Here is a 15,481-nt window from a genome sequence, read left to right on the forward strand (position 1 = left end):
GGTAAGGATACCTTCACTAAAGAGACATGAGCGAAGCAGGTGAGTTTTTACAACAATATAATTCGAGATTTTTATTCAATTTTCACCGTCTGCCATGGTGCGATTTGACATTGGCTCCAGAACCCAGCAGATGCTCTGCTGGGTTAATGGAGCTGATTGTGACTCTCTGCCTTTTCTTCAGCAACAACTCCCCAGAGCTGGATTGACTGACCAGAGTTTTCTGTCAGATCTTTAGGAATAAATAGTGTAGACGCTGGAAATCTGAAATAAAAACAGAAGATGCGGGAAATACTCAGCAGGTCAGGTAGCATCTGTGGAGAGAAACACAGTTAACGTTTCAGATCATAGAGACATGGAAACTAAAAGCAGGAGGAGGCCATTCGGCCCTTCGAACCTGCTCCACCATTCATTTTGATCATGGCTGATCATTGAATTCAATCATGATCATAGAATCATAGAACCCTACAGTGCAGAAAGAGGCCCTTCGGCCCATCAAGTCTGCACCAAACACAATCCCACCCAGGCCCTACCCCCATATCCCTACATATTATACCCACTAATCCCTCTAACCTACGCATCCCTGGACACTAAGGGGCAATTTCTTAGCATGGCCATCAATCTAACCCGCACATCTTTGGACTGGGGGAGGAAACCCATGCAGACATGAGGAGAATTTGCAAACTCCACACAGACGGTGACCCGAGCCGGGAATCGAACCCAGGACCCTGGAGCTGTGAAGCACACCACCGTGTGAATCACCACTGTGCTTCACCCCCGCCCCCGCCCTCATCCCCATAATCCCTTCATCCCTTTAGTGCATAAAGTTATGTCTAATTTCTTCTTGAATCTACACAACGTTTTGGCCTCAACTACTTTCTGTGATAGTGAATTCCACACATTCATCGCCCTCTTGGTGAAGAAATCTGTCATCATTTCAGTTCTGAAAAGTTTACCCGTTAAACATCAAACGATAACCCCTAGTTCTGGACTCTCCCACCATGGGGATCATTCTTACTGAATCTACCATTTCTAATGCTGTTAGTACTTTATAAGTTTCTATGAGAGTCCCCCTCACTTTTCTAAACTCCAGTGAATATAATCCTAATCAACTTGATCTCTCCTTATATGACAGACCTGCCATCCCAGGAATCAGCCTGGTAAACCTTCGCTGTACTCCCTCTATAGCAAGGACATCCTTCCTCAGTTAAGGACAACAAAACTGCACACAATATGCCAGGTGTGGCCTTGCCAACGCACTATACAATTGCAGCAAAACAGCCCTATACTCAAATCATCTCGCAATGAAGGCCACCATACCATTTGCCTTCTTTACTGCCAGCTTACCTTCAGTGACTGGTGCACGAGGACTTCAAGGTCTCGCTGAGTATCCACCTCTCTCACTTTACATCCATTCATGTATTAATCTGCATTTCTATTATTGCTACCAAAGTGGATAACCTCACTTTTATGCACATTATACTGTGTCTGCCATGCATATGCCCACACAATCCCTTCTTTCTTTCCCATATACAGAGGGATGCCACTGGGATGTGCCGAGGGTGGTCAGAGTCCTTCCCACTTTTCATTCCTGGCATACCAGCATTATGCCCGTGCCAATGGTCATTCCTATTCTTATCTCCTCCCACCCATCTGTTAATCGGTTGCTTGCTGACCTTGGAACAAATATGTCCCACCAGTGGTGTGTCCCGGGACGGTCTGGATTGCTGGGTTCACCTGAATCCTCCCCTTGCTTGTCTGTACCTTAGAGTGCCTGACATACTCCTGAGTGAGTTCTGTTGCTCTCTTGATGGCCTGTTGGATTATGTTGCCTAGTGTTCCATCAATATAAGAACATAAGAACATAAGAAATAGGAGCAGGAGTAGGCCATCTAGCCCTTCGAGCCTGCCCCGCCATTCAATAAGATCATGGCTGATCTGTCGTGGCTCAGTTCCACTTTCCCGCCCTCTCCCCATAACCCTTAATCCCCTCTCTTATCAAAAACCCATCAACCCGCTTCTTAAAAATATTTAGCGAGGCAACCTCCACCACTTCAACGGGCAGAGAATTCCAGAGATTCACCACCCTTTGAGTGAAGAAGTTCCTCCTCAACTCCGTTCTAAACCGCCCCCCCTTTATCTTGAGGCTGTGCCCCCTAGTCCTACTGTCCTTTCTGAGCGGGAAGAGTCTCTCCACCTCTATCCTATCCATCCCATTCATCATCTTATATGTCTCAATGAGATCTCCCCTCATTCTTCTAAACTCTAACGAGTACAAGCCTAGTTTATTCAGCCTCTCCTCATAGCTCAACCCCCTCAACTCCGGAATCAGCCTAGTAAACCTCCTCTGCACTCCCTCCAAGGCCAAAATATCCTTGCGTAAGTGCGGTGACCAAAACTGCACACAGTACTCCAGCTGCGGCCTCACCAATGCCCTATACAGCTGCAGCAAGACCTCCCTACTTTTATATTCAATCCCCCTCGCTACGAAGGCCAGCATCCCATTAGCCTTCCTGACCACCTGCTGCACCTGCAGGCTGGGTTTTTGCGACTCATGCACAAGGACCCCGAGGTCCCTCTGCACCGTCGCCTGCTGCAGTTTTTTGCCACGTAAGTAATAGTCCTTCCTACCATTATTCCTACCAAAGTGGACCACCTTGCATTTGCCAACATTAAATTCCATTTGCCAGTTCCTGGCCCATTCGCCCAGCCTATCTAGATCCTTCTGCAGACTCTCCACATATACAGGGAATCATCCCACCAGGCCCCAAATAGGTAACCTGACTTTCTTCCTGGGAGGTGAAATTCTTCCACTGTTAAATTCTCTCACTTGCAGACAGAAGCTGTGACTGCCACCACAAAGTAGGCACCCCAAGATGATCTCTGTCTCTGGTGTGGCAAAATACTACTGAGTCGGTGGCTTTAAAAGCTTCCTTCAATGGCAGAACATCAACTATCACCTTGCCATTATTTGTCAAGGTTCAAGGGTTCTACAGGCACACACCAAGTAATGTGCTGACTCTGAACAGCACTCCGCAGTGCTCATGTATGCCAGGCCTCCTTGATGTGTTATGTATCCCCTGGTTCCAGTCTGGTAAACCCAGCCCTCTTGCACCTTTGGATGGGTTCTCCAGTGGGACTGCCATCATAAACTTTATTGCTCTTTCTATTGGCTCGCCACCTGGTCTTGTGACCACCAGTTCATGCCTGTCCCTGTGTACGTGAAGGACGTTTACTTTATAGAGGGAAGTGAATAAGTGTCGCGGAATAGTCCTGAATCTCAAGTCCTCAACATCAGCCCGGATCAAATCAAATCTCTAGCAAGGGTATCACAGGCCTGGATCTTTGATCCTCTGCTTGTGTTTGTGTGGTGTTAATTATACCCACAGATACTTCGTCCAAAGCCTGAAGGAGCCCTTCTCCCTGTAGGTTTATGGCAGTCAGTGAATACTCAGTCCTTTGTGCCCCATATTGTAGCCCTTTTCCAACTTCTGCGGCTACCCAGGGGACGTAACTGTTTGTCTCAGCTTGCTGCACTAAATTCATGACTGAATTTGCCCTGCCAAATAACCCAAGCAAAGTCTCCTAAACTGCTCTGTTTATTTTGCCTGACTCAGGAGTTATCTTGTAATTGTAATCATCTATGGCCTCCTGTAGTCTGATTTTTGCCCACATAATGGCACCAGGATGATGATGGCACTTGGAGTGGAGAATTTCTAATAACACTGAGATGTTATGCGATATTTCTAAAGATATCACTGTGACATCATGTATAGGGTTTTAGGTTCTCCAATCCTAACTAGTCTGTCCGGGGAGAGTTCAACCAATTGAGGGCACTGGGTAGGCTTTTGATATCCACAAATACTAAGATTATAACACCTAACATCACTACATTCCAGTCTATCTATTACATGGGTACGGTATTCCTGACAGTACTGACCTCCAAAGCCAGGTTCCCCACACAAAAGGAGGGACATTGGCCCATCCTGCTGTTAAATTTAAATATGAACCGAATATCCACACCCCCTCTTTTGGTTCTGTTATGTTACACCTATAAACTCACATACCCAACACTGTGTGTGCATCCTATATTGCCTTGATAACCAAGTGTCTGAGTCCTTTTCTGTTTTTAGTCCCAACTCAGAAGGTGGTGAACCAGTATCCCTTTCATAATTCCTGTAGGAAACACCATCTCATGTTGTCAGATCTCCAATCTGTATTAGCTCATCCACAGCCCGGCTCTTTGATCCTAATTGGAATTCCGGGTCTTTTGAGGGGCAGGGAAACCTGCTGACATGTTCTTTCCCCAAACTGTCTTAATCACTTGTATCTGATGGTTGGCAAAGAACAAAGAATGACACAGCACGGGAAACAGGCCCTTCGGCCCAACGAGCCTGCGCCGCCACCTTAATAATGTGTTTTTCCTCCTCCACCCTTGACCTATGTCTATGCTTATGGCACTCCCATTGGAAACCAGATTAAGGGGACAATAATTTAGGGACAATTTGTTCCACCAATCAACCTAAGAGCACATCTTTGGGGTGTGGGAGGAAACCGGAGCACCCGGAGGAAACCCACACGACCACAGGGAGAATGCGCAAACTCCCAGACACTGGCCCAAATCCATGTATCTGCACAGCAAACAGTGATAGTCACTGAGCTGTTGTGGTGCCCACCTGCTGGTCCAGTTTTAAGTATACACAAACGACGTGAAGTACTAGGCTACTGTCAAAACATCCAAGAGCAGCCCACGCACGACCCACCGCGTGTATACCCCTTGTTAGACAACAAGATGGACCAACGCACCTGCGGAGTAAAAGAGAAAAACATCAACACATGTAACAGTTGATTTCCAGGAATGTCCCAAGGCTCTGATCCTTATTTAAAACAGTCTCCTATAACCCTCCATCCCTATTTCGCTCATGTGTCTATCTATGTAAACCTTAAACAAGTCCAGCGTGCCTGCCTCCACCACCTTTCTTGGTAGTGCATTCCATACCCCCACGACCCTCTGGGTGAAAAACCTCCCTCTAGCATCCAAATTATACCTCTCCCCCCTCACTTTAAGCCCGTGGCCCCTCGTGATATTTGCCTCCAATCTAGGAAAAAGCCTGCCACTGTTTATCTATACCCTTCATTATTTTATACACCTCTATTAGATCCCACCTCAATCTCCGTCTTTCTAAGGAAAACAGCCCCAATTTACCCAATCTTTCCTCATAACCCAGTCCTTCCATACCAGGCAGCATCCTGGTAAACATGATCTGAAATCCTGTCCCTCCTGCGGGGGGCTGGATGTATTGTCCCAAGCGCAGGCTGGTATCACCCTCCACATATACATCCGCGCCTCCCATGTCTTTGTAAGGGTCACCAAAAGAGTAAGAGCCTCGGAAAAAGGTAACATTAGCCCTGCCAGTCAGGGAGAAAATTAGGTCTCTTAAGATTTCTAATGTGACTTTATCTTGGTATGGTGAGGGCGATTCTCCTATTGCGAGGCACACATTTTTGGGCGTGTGGATTGGGTGATATGTGTGTCAGCCAGTTTGCAGATTCCCACAAACATTTACAACCCGCACGCATTTCCCAACTGGAAAAAATGGTGCCACAGGGACTACACTGAAAACCGGTGTACCATGATTGATGATATGCATACTTGCTATAGTTCAGCATATGTTAGCAGCTGGAGTACTGTGTGCAGTTTTGGGCGCCGCACCTGCGCAAGGATATTTTGGCCCTGGAGGGAGTGCAGAGGAGGTTTACTAGGCTGATACCGGAGTTGAGGGGATTGAGCTATGAGGAGAGGCTGAATAAACTAGGCTTGTACTCGTTAGAGTTTAGAAGAATGAGGGGAGATCTCATTGAGACGTATAAGATGATGAATGGGATGGATAGGATAGAGGTGGAGAGACTCTTCCCGCTCAAAAAAGACAGTAGGACTAGGGGGCACAGCCTCAAGATAAAGGGGAGGCGGTTTAGAACGGAGTTGAGGAGGAACTTCTTCACTCAAAGGGTGGTGAATCTCTGGAATTCTCTGCCCGTTGAAGTGGTGGAGGCTGCCTCGCTAAATATTTTTAAGAAGCGGGTTGATGGGTTCTTGATAAGAGAGGGGATTGAGGGTTATGGGGAGAGGGCGGGAAAGTGGAACTGAGCCACAACAGATCAGCCATGATCTTATTGAATGGCGGGGCAGGCTCGAAGGGCTAGATGGCCTACTCCTGCTCCTATTTCTTATGTTCTTATGTTATCGGGATTGACATGACAATCTCTGCCCATGTTAGTGTCTCCCACCTCTTTGCATGATGTTACTTTTGCACGAGTCAGAGTAGATATATAAAAGTCTCAGCCTGATGCAGCAGCCTTGAACTGGCGTCAGGAGGTAAGTGCAGCAAGTGGAGTGTGGGGGGTGTTATAGGCAGGCCATGGAGATGCTTGGTGGCCTTCTTCCTGCTGTCTTCAGGTGCTGGCCTGTGGACCAGTGATATCTGGGTTGCTGGGGGACAGCTTCTCATTTCTCAGAGCTCTCTGGGTGAGGGTCCCTGCTCAGCCTTCCCCTCTAGGGCACTTTGCAGTGGCATTATCTTGCCTCAGGGAGTGGTCACTCGACTGAGTGCTAGGGTTCTGGGGGGGAGGGTGGTCAGGAAGAGGAGTGCACCATGTGCTGACTGAGGCCTAATCAGATGAAGCAGTTACTGCTCCAGGCTGGCGTGCCAAGGTTCAGACATGGACAGAAACTGCTGTCACTGAGCACCCATCTGGTGATGATTTGCAGTCTGTCCCTGCCCTGTGACACTGACCAGCAACACATGCCTGTAACAGGTGCTGCAGTTGCACACATGGCATATTGGCTCAAGGGTGCGTAGTGCCCACTGATCTCCACAATCTGGGCCAGCATTTATCATAATGGGAATCTCACACCACCTAATCAGGTCACGCATGGCACCATAGATTGTGTGGTGATGCCAGCATCCACAAGTGGGTGAACTGGCCCAAGTGAGGGACTGGGGTGGGTGCTGGGTCTATGCAGCCAATGACATTAATCCGACATTCTATGCTCTTTCCAACCCCAATGTGTAGATCTCCGGGTGATCGATTTGGAGCTGGCCATTAGGTGGCGGCGGAGGAGGAGGCGATGGTGGGTGTGGAGACACCACCGCAGGAGCAGCCATTTCAGTCCCACAGGAAGGAGGTCAGGGGACCGCCGCTGAGGGCCAGGAGGTGGATGAGGAGGCTTCCAAAAGGTGTACAAGAGGCCAAGGGTGCTGAAGGCAAGGAGGTACAGACCTGCAATTCATTTCAAGGCCCTTTTGGAGGAGATCTGCGGTCGCAACTTGCGGCTCTCCAACAGTGCGCTGCAGCACCTTTGTGAGGTGCTCGCACACCTGGCACCTCAAGGTGAGGGGACAGCCACCCACTCCCTGTGGATGTGAAGGTGACAGATGCCTTGAATGTTTCACTTCTGGCTCATTTCAGGCACCCAGTGGTGGCCTCGTTGGGATCTCCCAAGTCTCCGTGCACAGATGTGTGCGGCAGATCACTGATGCCCTGTTTGTCTGGGCAGGACAGTACATAAACTTCAATGTGGGCCGTGTACAGCAGGAGGCCCAGGTTCGAGGTTCGCTGCCATTACTGGGATTCCCAATGTCCAGGGAATAGTGGACGGGACACACGTTTACTTACAGGCCCTCTTGCAAGGCCACAGCAATTTGTGAACAGGGAAACGTTCCATTCCCTCAATCATATGTGACCATCGAATGAGGATCATGCAGGTCGATGCACACTATCCAGGGAGTGTCCATGACAGTTTTATCCTCAGGCAGTCAGACAACCCCGGCCTCTTTGAAGACCGGCCCAGGCTACCAGGATGGCTACTGAGCGACAAACGTTACCCACTAAGGTCATGTCTGTGCGGAGGCCCGAGACCGAGGTGGAGACCCACTACAACGAGATCCATGCCGCACCCGGTCCATCGTAGAGCAGTGCATCATCAAAATGTGGTGCTGCTGCTTGGATTGCTCTGGGGGGGGGGGGCCTCCAGTATGACCCTGTGTGTGCCTCACACATTATAATTATCTGCTGTGTGCTGCACAACATCACCCAGCAGCAGGGAGACCAGCTGGAGCAGGAGGAGGAAGGGGAGGAGGAGGAGCAGTGAGGGAGCGGGGTGGACGTCCCAACATATGAGGATCCAGAGAAAGAGGGCAGGCGGCGATAGCAGCTGTCCGGCTGGGAAGGGCAGTGAGGGATGCCTTGATTACAGCCCACCTCACCGAGCTGGTACTGTGCAGTGAGGGGGCTGCAACCATCACACATCCACCACACCCCAGGAGCAAGTGCAGCCGCTATTCTCCCTCCAAACCGACCTGGGCCCTCAAACCACCACATCACCCTCCCCCAGCCTCTCTCATCCCACCACCCTATCCCCCAGAAACATCCAAACCTGTTAATGTGCCTGGGCTGGCAGTGGTTGCGAGTCTTGGTTGAAGGCTGGAGAATGATGACCACTCGCTGTTGTGCACACTGGGATCCTGCCCCTGGTGCCACTCAAGTCTGATCCCTAACCTCTACTCCAAATGCACGCTGCCACCCTGGCCCACGTAGCTGTAAGGGTTGTTGGGAAATGGGGGGTGGGGGAGGTGGGGCTCACTTGTACCAAGAGTCTGGTGGATGTTGGAGAAGGTAGGGCAGGCACTCTGTAACATGTGGCTACGTCTCCAAGACATAACAGACAGCACCTCTATGCGAGGGAATGGGGGCCACTCAGATCTGTGGGCGGGAGAGAGTCAGAGCCACATTACTCACAGCTGAGAGGGGCAAATAAACGTTTATTGTGCTCTTAACATTAGTGATGAATAAACCCTGATCACTGTGACCTTCACCTGTGCTCTCTTAGTCAACTACAACTTTCTAACTTTGTGCTGTCTACTGTTGCTTCTCGGTGCTACCCCAGGATGCACATCAGAACTGGAGATGTCCAGCTGTGATGTAAGCCCCATTGCCGTTGGCTAATGTCCCCTGGGTGGCCAGGACCTGGAGCGCTGCGTCTGACTCGAGGGTGACATTGTTTTGATGCCACTCTGTTCACTTTGTGTGAGGAAGGGGGGGATCAGAAGGTCTTGAGACGTCCAGGATCTCCTGGAAGGAAGGCCCTGGCATGACTCAAGCCCTTCCTCTTCCCTTGAGGTGCCCAGAGGCCCAGGGACACTCCGTGTGATGCCAGGGTAGCTGGACTGAGCTCCAGGAACTTCAGTGTCACCTGGCCCTGCCAGTCCTGGAGGCTCAGATGCGTCTGTCCCATGATCTGAGATCCCTCAGCCCTGGCCCTCTGAGACTGGGCCCTCCACTGTAGCAATCTGTGAGCAAGCCAGGCTCTGGAGCCCCTCAGCAGTAGCCCTCTGAGACTGGGCTAAGTTACTGAGGCTCACAGACATGGCCTGCTGTGTCTCCAGAATGCCAGTGAAAGTCCCAGCCATGGCCAACAGTTTCACCCACATGTTCCCAACACCCATGGCAAAGGAAAGCTGTGCCTCCTGGATGCCACCAACACCCTCCCTTGTGGCCTGCTGTGTCTCCAGGATGTCCTGGACCCTGTCACCCATGAGGACAGACCACTGGGCCAGACTTTCCACTGCAGTCGCCAGCCTTGCAGTGTTGGCCTGGTTCACCACCTCCTGCAACTCTGTTTGACTCCCCTAAACTGCGTTGCAGTCACAGCATGGTTGCTGACAACTCTTCCACAAGCCCCTGGGTTTGCTAATGCATCTCCACCAGCCTTGGGACGAAAGAACCCCGAGGCCCAGCATTTGGCTTGGGGACCTCCATGTGCCCGAGCCCTTGGATGTGCATCAGTGTCTGTGATGTGCTCACCAGATAGTGACCCAGAAGCCTCAACATTAAAGTTACCCACTGCGGTGATAGTCTCTGTGTTGGTGAGTTGTGTGGTAGATGCTGGTGCCATTTCAATGGTGCTGTCCTCAGAAGATTCTTCAAAGCCTCCCTCAGAGATGTTGTCCGGGGGGGCAGTTTGCTCCAGAACAGCGGGGAGTGTGGGGGTGTCATCAACGCCCAAAGGGCTGGATTCCTCTGTGTCCAAAACTGCAATAAAAAACATACATTCGGGGAAGGGAGGTAAAACACTCTGTGCAGCATCACACTTACTTCGAAGAAGACCTACGTTGAATAGAAATAAAGTAGAAATTAAAGGAAGGGGAGTCCTCAAAGACCCAACCATCGCAGGAAATTTATAAAGAGCCAGGAGCCTGGAAATTGGAACTAATTCTGGGAGTGGCTCAACTCTCCTACAGGGATTGGGTGCAACATGCTGAGTGTTAATTGTATAGTTCAAGTTATATTTGTGTAGCAAATAAAGCATATCTCAAACTGTGGGGCAGTGAGCATCTTTTTACCGTTTGTTCAACTAAGTGAATGCTTCTGCTCACTTGCATGTTGGACGCTGACCTGGCTGTCTGTCACTGTTCTTGATGACCCATCTCCCCCTGCCAATCCATGGCATGCTTTTCAACACTGGTCAGCTGTCACAAGTCAGGCACACCATCACCAGTCTGTGCCATCTCATGTACAGAGATCGCTGACCCCCGCTCCCCACTCCGTACAGACACGTATGCTTTTCTCCTGTAGGAGCATAGGCTTGTACTCGTTAGAGTTTAGAAGAATGAGGGGAGATCTCATTGAGACGTATAAGATGATGAATGGGATGGATAGGATAGAGGTGGAAAGACTCTTCCCGCTCAAAAAAGACAGTAGGACTAGGGGGCACAGCCTCAAGATAAAGGGGGGGCGGTTCAGAACGGAGTTGAGGAGGAACTTCTTCACTCAAAGGGTGGTGAATCTCTGGAATTCTCTGCCCGTTGAAGTGGTGGAGGCTGCCTCGCTAAATATTTTTAAGAAGCGGGTTGATGGGTTTTTGATAAGAGAGGGGATTAAGGGTTATGGGGAGAGGGCGGGAAAGTGGAACTGAGCCACGACAGATCAGCCATGATCTTATTGAATGGCGGGGCAGGCTCGAAGGGCCAGATGGCCTACTCCTGCTCCTATTTCTTATGTTCTTATGTTCTTATAAGGTGGATAGCAAGCATTAATATATTGAAATACATGGTGTGTAATGTGTGCATGTGACTCGGGAGTTTTGTGCTGGCAGTTACAGTGAAAAGGGTCACCACTGAAGGGTGCTGGTTGAGGGGTGAGGGGAAGGGGTTAGATTCTGTTCCTGGGAGAAGGGGAGCAGGGTCCTTGTCCCCTGCCATTCAGGCGTCTAAGCAGAGTTTGACATCTGTGCCAAGCATGTGTGGGATTCCAAGTGGGATGCTCACTCACCCTTGCTGCTCAAAGAAGGTCGAACAGTATTTTCTGACACTGCCAACCAGACCACGGTGTCAGGCTCCAGGGATTCACCACGTCTGCCACCTTCTCCCAAAATGCAGGGGCAGCTGTACCCCTAGGGTGAGGCCTCTGGCTGGGGAACATAAGAACATAAGCAATAGGAGCAGGAGTAGGCCATCTGGCTTCTCAAACCTGCTCCGCCATTCTGATCATGGCTGATTATGGGCTCAGATCCACTTACCCGCCCACTCACCATAACCCTTAATTCCTTTACTGTTCAAAAATTTATCTATCCTTGCCTTAAAAACATTCAATGAGGTAGCTCAACTGCTTCACTGGGCAGGGAATTCCACAGATTCACAACCCTTTCTGTGAAGAAGTTCCTCCTCAACTCAGTCCTAAATCTGCTTCCCCTTATTTTGAGGCTATGCCCCCTAATTCTAGTTTCACCCGCCAGTGGAAACAACCTTCCTGCTTCTATCTTATCCATTCCCTTCATAATCTTATATGTTTTTATAAGATCTCTCCTCATTCTTCTGAATTCCAATGAGTATAACCCCAGTCTACTCAGTCTCTCCTCATAAGTCAACCCTCAACTCCAGAATCAACCTAGTGAATCTCCTCTGCACCCCCTCCAGTGCCAGTATATCCTTTCTCAAGTAAGGAGACCAAAACTGTACACAGTATTCCAGGTGTGGCCTCACCAGCACCTTATACATCTCCTTATACATAATCTCACTGTATTTAAACTCCATCCTTCTCGCAATGAAGGACAAAAATTCCATTTGCCTTCTTAATTACCTGCTGCAAACCAATTCCTTGAGATTTCTGCACAAGGACACCCAGGTCTCTCTGCACAGCAGCATGCTGCAATTTTTTACCATTTAAATAATAGTCCATTTTGTTATTCCTACCAAAATGGAATAACACATTTACCAACATTGTACTCCATCTGCCAGACCCTCGCCCACTCACTTAGATTATCTATATCCCTTTGCAGATTTTCAGTGTCCTCTGTACACTTTGCTCTTCCACCCACCTTAGTGTCATCTGCGAATTTTGACGCACTACACTTGGTCCTCAACCCCAAATCATCTATGTAAATCATAAACAATTGCGGTCCCACACTGATCCCTGAGGCATACCACTAGTCACTGATCGCCAACCAGAACAACACCCATTTACCCCCACTCTTTGCTTTCTGTTCGTTAACCAATTCTGTATCCATGTTAATACATTACCCATAACACTGTGCACCTTTGTTTTGTAGCAGTCTTTGGTGCACCTTGTTAAATGCCTTCTGGAAATCAAGATACACCACATCCACAGGTTCCCCATTGCCCACTGCACATGTAATGTTCACAAAGAATTCCACCAAATTAGTCAAACACGACCTGCCCTTTATGAACCCTGACGCTGACACCTCGCCTCTGTGGTATCAAGCAGGCGCTCTTGGTCGGCCTCAGTGAATCTTGGGGCTGATTTCCTCGAATGTATCTTCATGATGTGACTGGCTGTGTGTCCATTCCTGCAGTTTATATACAGCTCTGGCTTTTAGGGGAACTCTTTTTATTACAAAACAGTACAAAATACAGATGCAAAAGTACATTACAATTATAAAGATTGCATTTCATAATCAACAAATAACATAGGGAGAGCGTTTAAACTTATGTGACGGGGGATGAATATAAAAGTAGGGAGGTCTTGCTGCGGCTGTATAGGGCATTGGTGAGGCCGCAGCTGGAGTACTGTGTGCAGTTTTGGGCGCTGTACTTACGCAAGGATATTTTGGCCTTGGAGGGAGAGCAGAGGAGGTTTACTAGGCTGATGCCGGAGTTGAGGGGGTTGAACTATGAGGAGAGGCTGAATAAACTAGGCTTGTACTTGTTAGAGTTTAGAAGAATGAGGGGAGATCTCATTGAGACATATAAGATGATGAATGGGATGGATAGGATAGAGGTGGAGAGACTCTTCCCGCTCAGAAAGGATAGTAGGACTAGGGGGCACAGCCTCAAGATAAAGGGGGGTCGGTTTAGAACGGAGTTGAGGAGGAACTTCTTCACTCAAAGGGTGGTGAATCTCTGGAATTCTCTGCCCGTTGAAGTGGTGGAGGCTACCTCGCTAAATATTTTTAAGACGCGGGTTGATGGGTTTTTGATAAGAGAGGGGATTAAGGGTTATGGGGAGAGGGCGGGAAAGTGGAACTCAGCCAAGACAGATCAGCCATGATCTTATTGAATGGCGGGGCAGGCTCAAAGGGCTAGTTGGCCTACTCCTGCTCCTATTTCTTATGTTCTTATGTCAGAGGGAAGTAAAGTGGGGACAGAAACAAAAGCCAGGAAGGGGAAAAGTAAAAGGCGGAGAAATCAAAGTCAAAAATCAAAAAGGGCCACAGCACAGAGTACAGCGGTTGTGGAGAACTCAGTGAATGGATTCAGTGAGGCCAAGAAGAATAAAACACAGAGAGAGTGCACAAAACATAGCTGGACAGATGGTCTAAGAAAGCAGCAGGGCACAGAGAAAGGGAAGTCTAGATTAAACCGCATTTATTTCAATGCAAGGGGCCTGATGGGCAAGACAGATGAACTCAGGGCGTGGTTGGATACATGGGACTGGGATACTATATCAATTACTGAAACATGACTAAGGGAGGGACAGGACTGGCAGCTCAATGTTCCAGGGTCCTGCTATAGGAAAGATAAAACAGGAGGTAACAGGAGGGGGAGTTGCACTTTTGATTAAGGAAAACATCACGGCAGTACTGATAGGGGATAAGTCCAAGGGTTAGCCCACTGAGTCTATATGAGTAGAACTGAAAAATAAGAAAGGAGAGACAACTTTAAAAGGATTGTGCTATTGGTCCCCAAGTAGTCAACAGGAAATTGAAGAGAAAATATACAAGGAGATTACAGGCAGCTCCCAGAAAAATAGGGTGGTAATAGTAGGGGACGCAACTTTCTCAACATTGACTGGGACAACCATAGTATTAGTGGTTTGGGTGGAGAGAAATTTGTTGAGTGTATTCAGGAAGAATTTCTCATTCAGTGTCTGGATGGCCTGACCAGAGAGACGGCAAAACTTGACCTTTTCTTGGGAGATAAGGAAGAGTAGGTGACAGAAATTAATGAAGAATCACTTTGGGACCAGTGACCGTGATTCCATTAATTTTAGGATATGGAGAATGATAAGCCTGGCCCTAAAGTTAAAATTTTAAATTGAGGCAAGGCCAATTTTGATGGTATTAGACAGGAACTTTCAAAAGTTGATTGGGAGAGTCTTTTGGCCGGCAAAGGGGTGTCTAGTAAGTGGGAGGCTTTCAAATATGAGTTAACCAGGGTTCAGGGTAAACACATTCCTTTTAGAGTGAAGGGCAAGGCTGGTAGAAATAGGGAACCCTCGATGGCTCGGCATATTGAGGCCCTGGTGAAAAGAAAGGAGGCATGGGCAGCTGGGATCAAGTGGATCCCTTGAAGAGTAAAGAGGTGTCAGAGTAAAGTTGAGAGAAATCAGGAGGGTGAAAAGGGGATTGTTTTGGCTGATAAGGCAAAGGAGAATACAAACAGCTTCTACAAATACAAAAAGAGCAAAAGAGGAACTAGACAGGGAGTAGGGCCTCTTGGATCAACAAGGTCATCTATATGCAGATCTACAAAAGATGGGTAAGATCCTAAATGAGTATTTCTCCTCAGTATTTACTATTGAGAAAGTCATGGATGTTCAGGGATTTGGGGAAATAAATAGCAGTGTCTTGAGGAGTGTACATATAACCGAGAAAGATGTGCTGGAAGTTTTAGTGCATCAAGATAGATAAATCGCCAGGACCTGATGAAATGTATATCAGGACGTTTTGGGAGATTAGGGAGGAAATTGCGGGTCCCCTGGCAGAGATATTTGATCATTGACAGCCACAAGTGAGCTGCCTGAAGAGTGAGGGTGGCAAATGTTGTGCCTTTGTTTAAAAAGGGCTTCAGGAAATAGCCTGGGAACAACAGACTGGTGAGTCGAGCGTCTGTCATGGATAAGTTGTTAGAATGTATTCTGAGAGATAGGGTCTGCAGGCATTTAGAGAGGCAAGGGCTGATTAGGGACAGTGAGCATGGCTTTGTGAGTAGAAAATCATGTCTCATGAATTTAATTGAGTTTTTTC

The sequence above is a fragment of the Carcharhinus amblyrhynchos genome, unplaced genomic scaffold (genome assembly GCF_965287045.1).
Source record: "Carcharhinus amblyrhynchos unplaced genomic scaffold, sCarAmb.v2.hapA scaffold_52, whole genome shotgun sequence".
In the NCBI taxonomy this organism is placed as follows: Eukaryota; Metazoa; Chordata; class Chondrichthyes; order Carcharhiniformes; family Carcharhinidae; genus Carcharhinus; species Carcharhinus amblyrhynchos.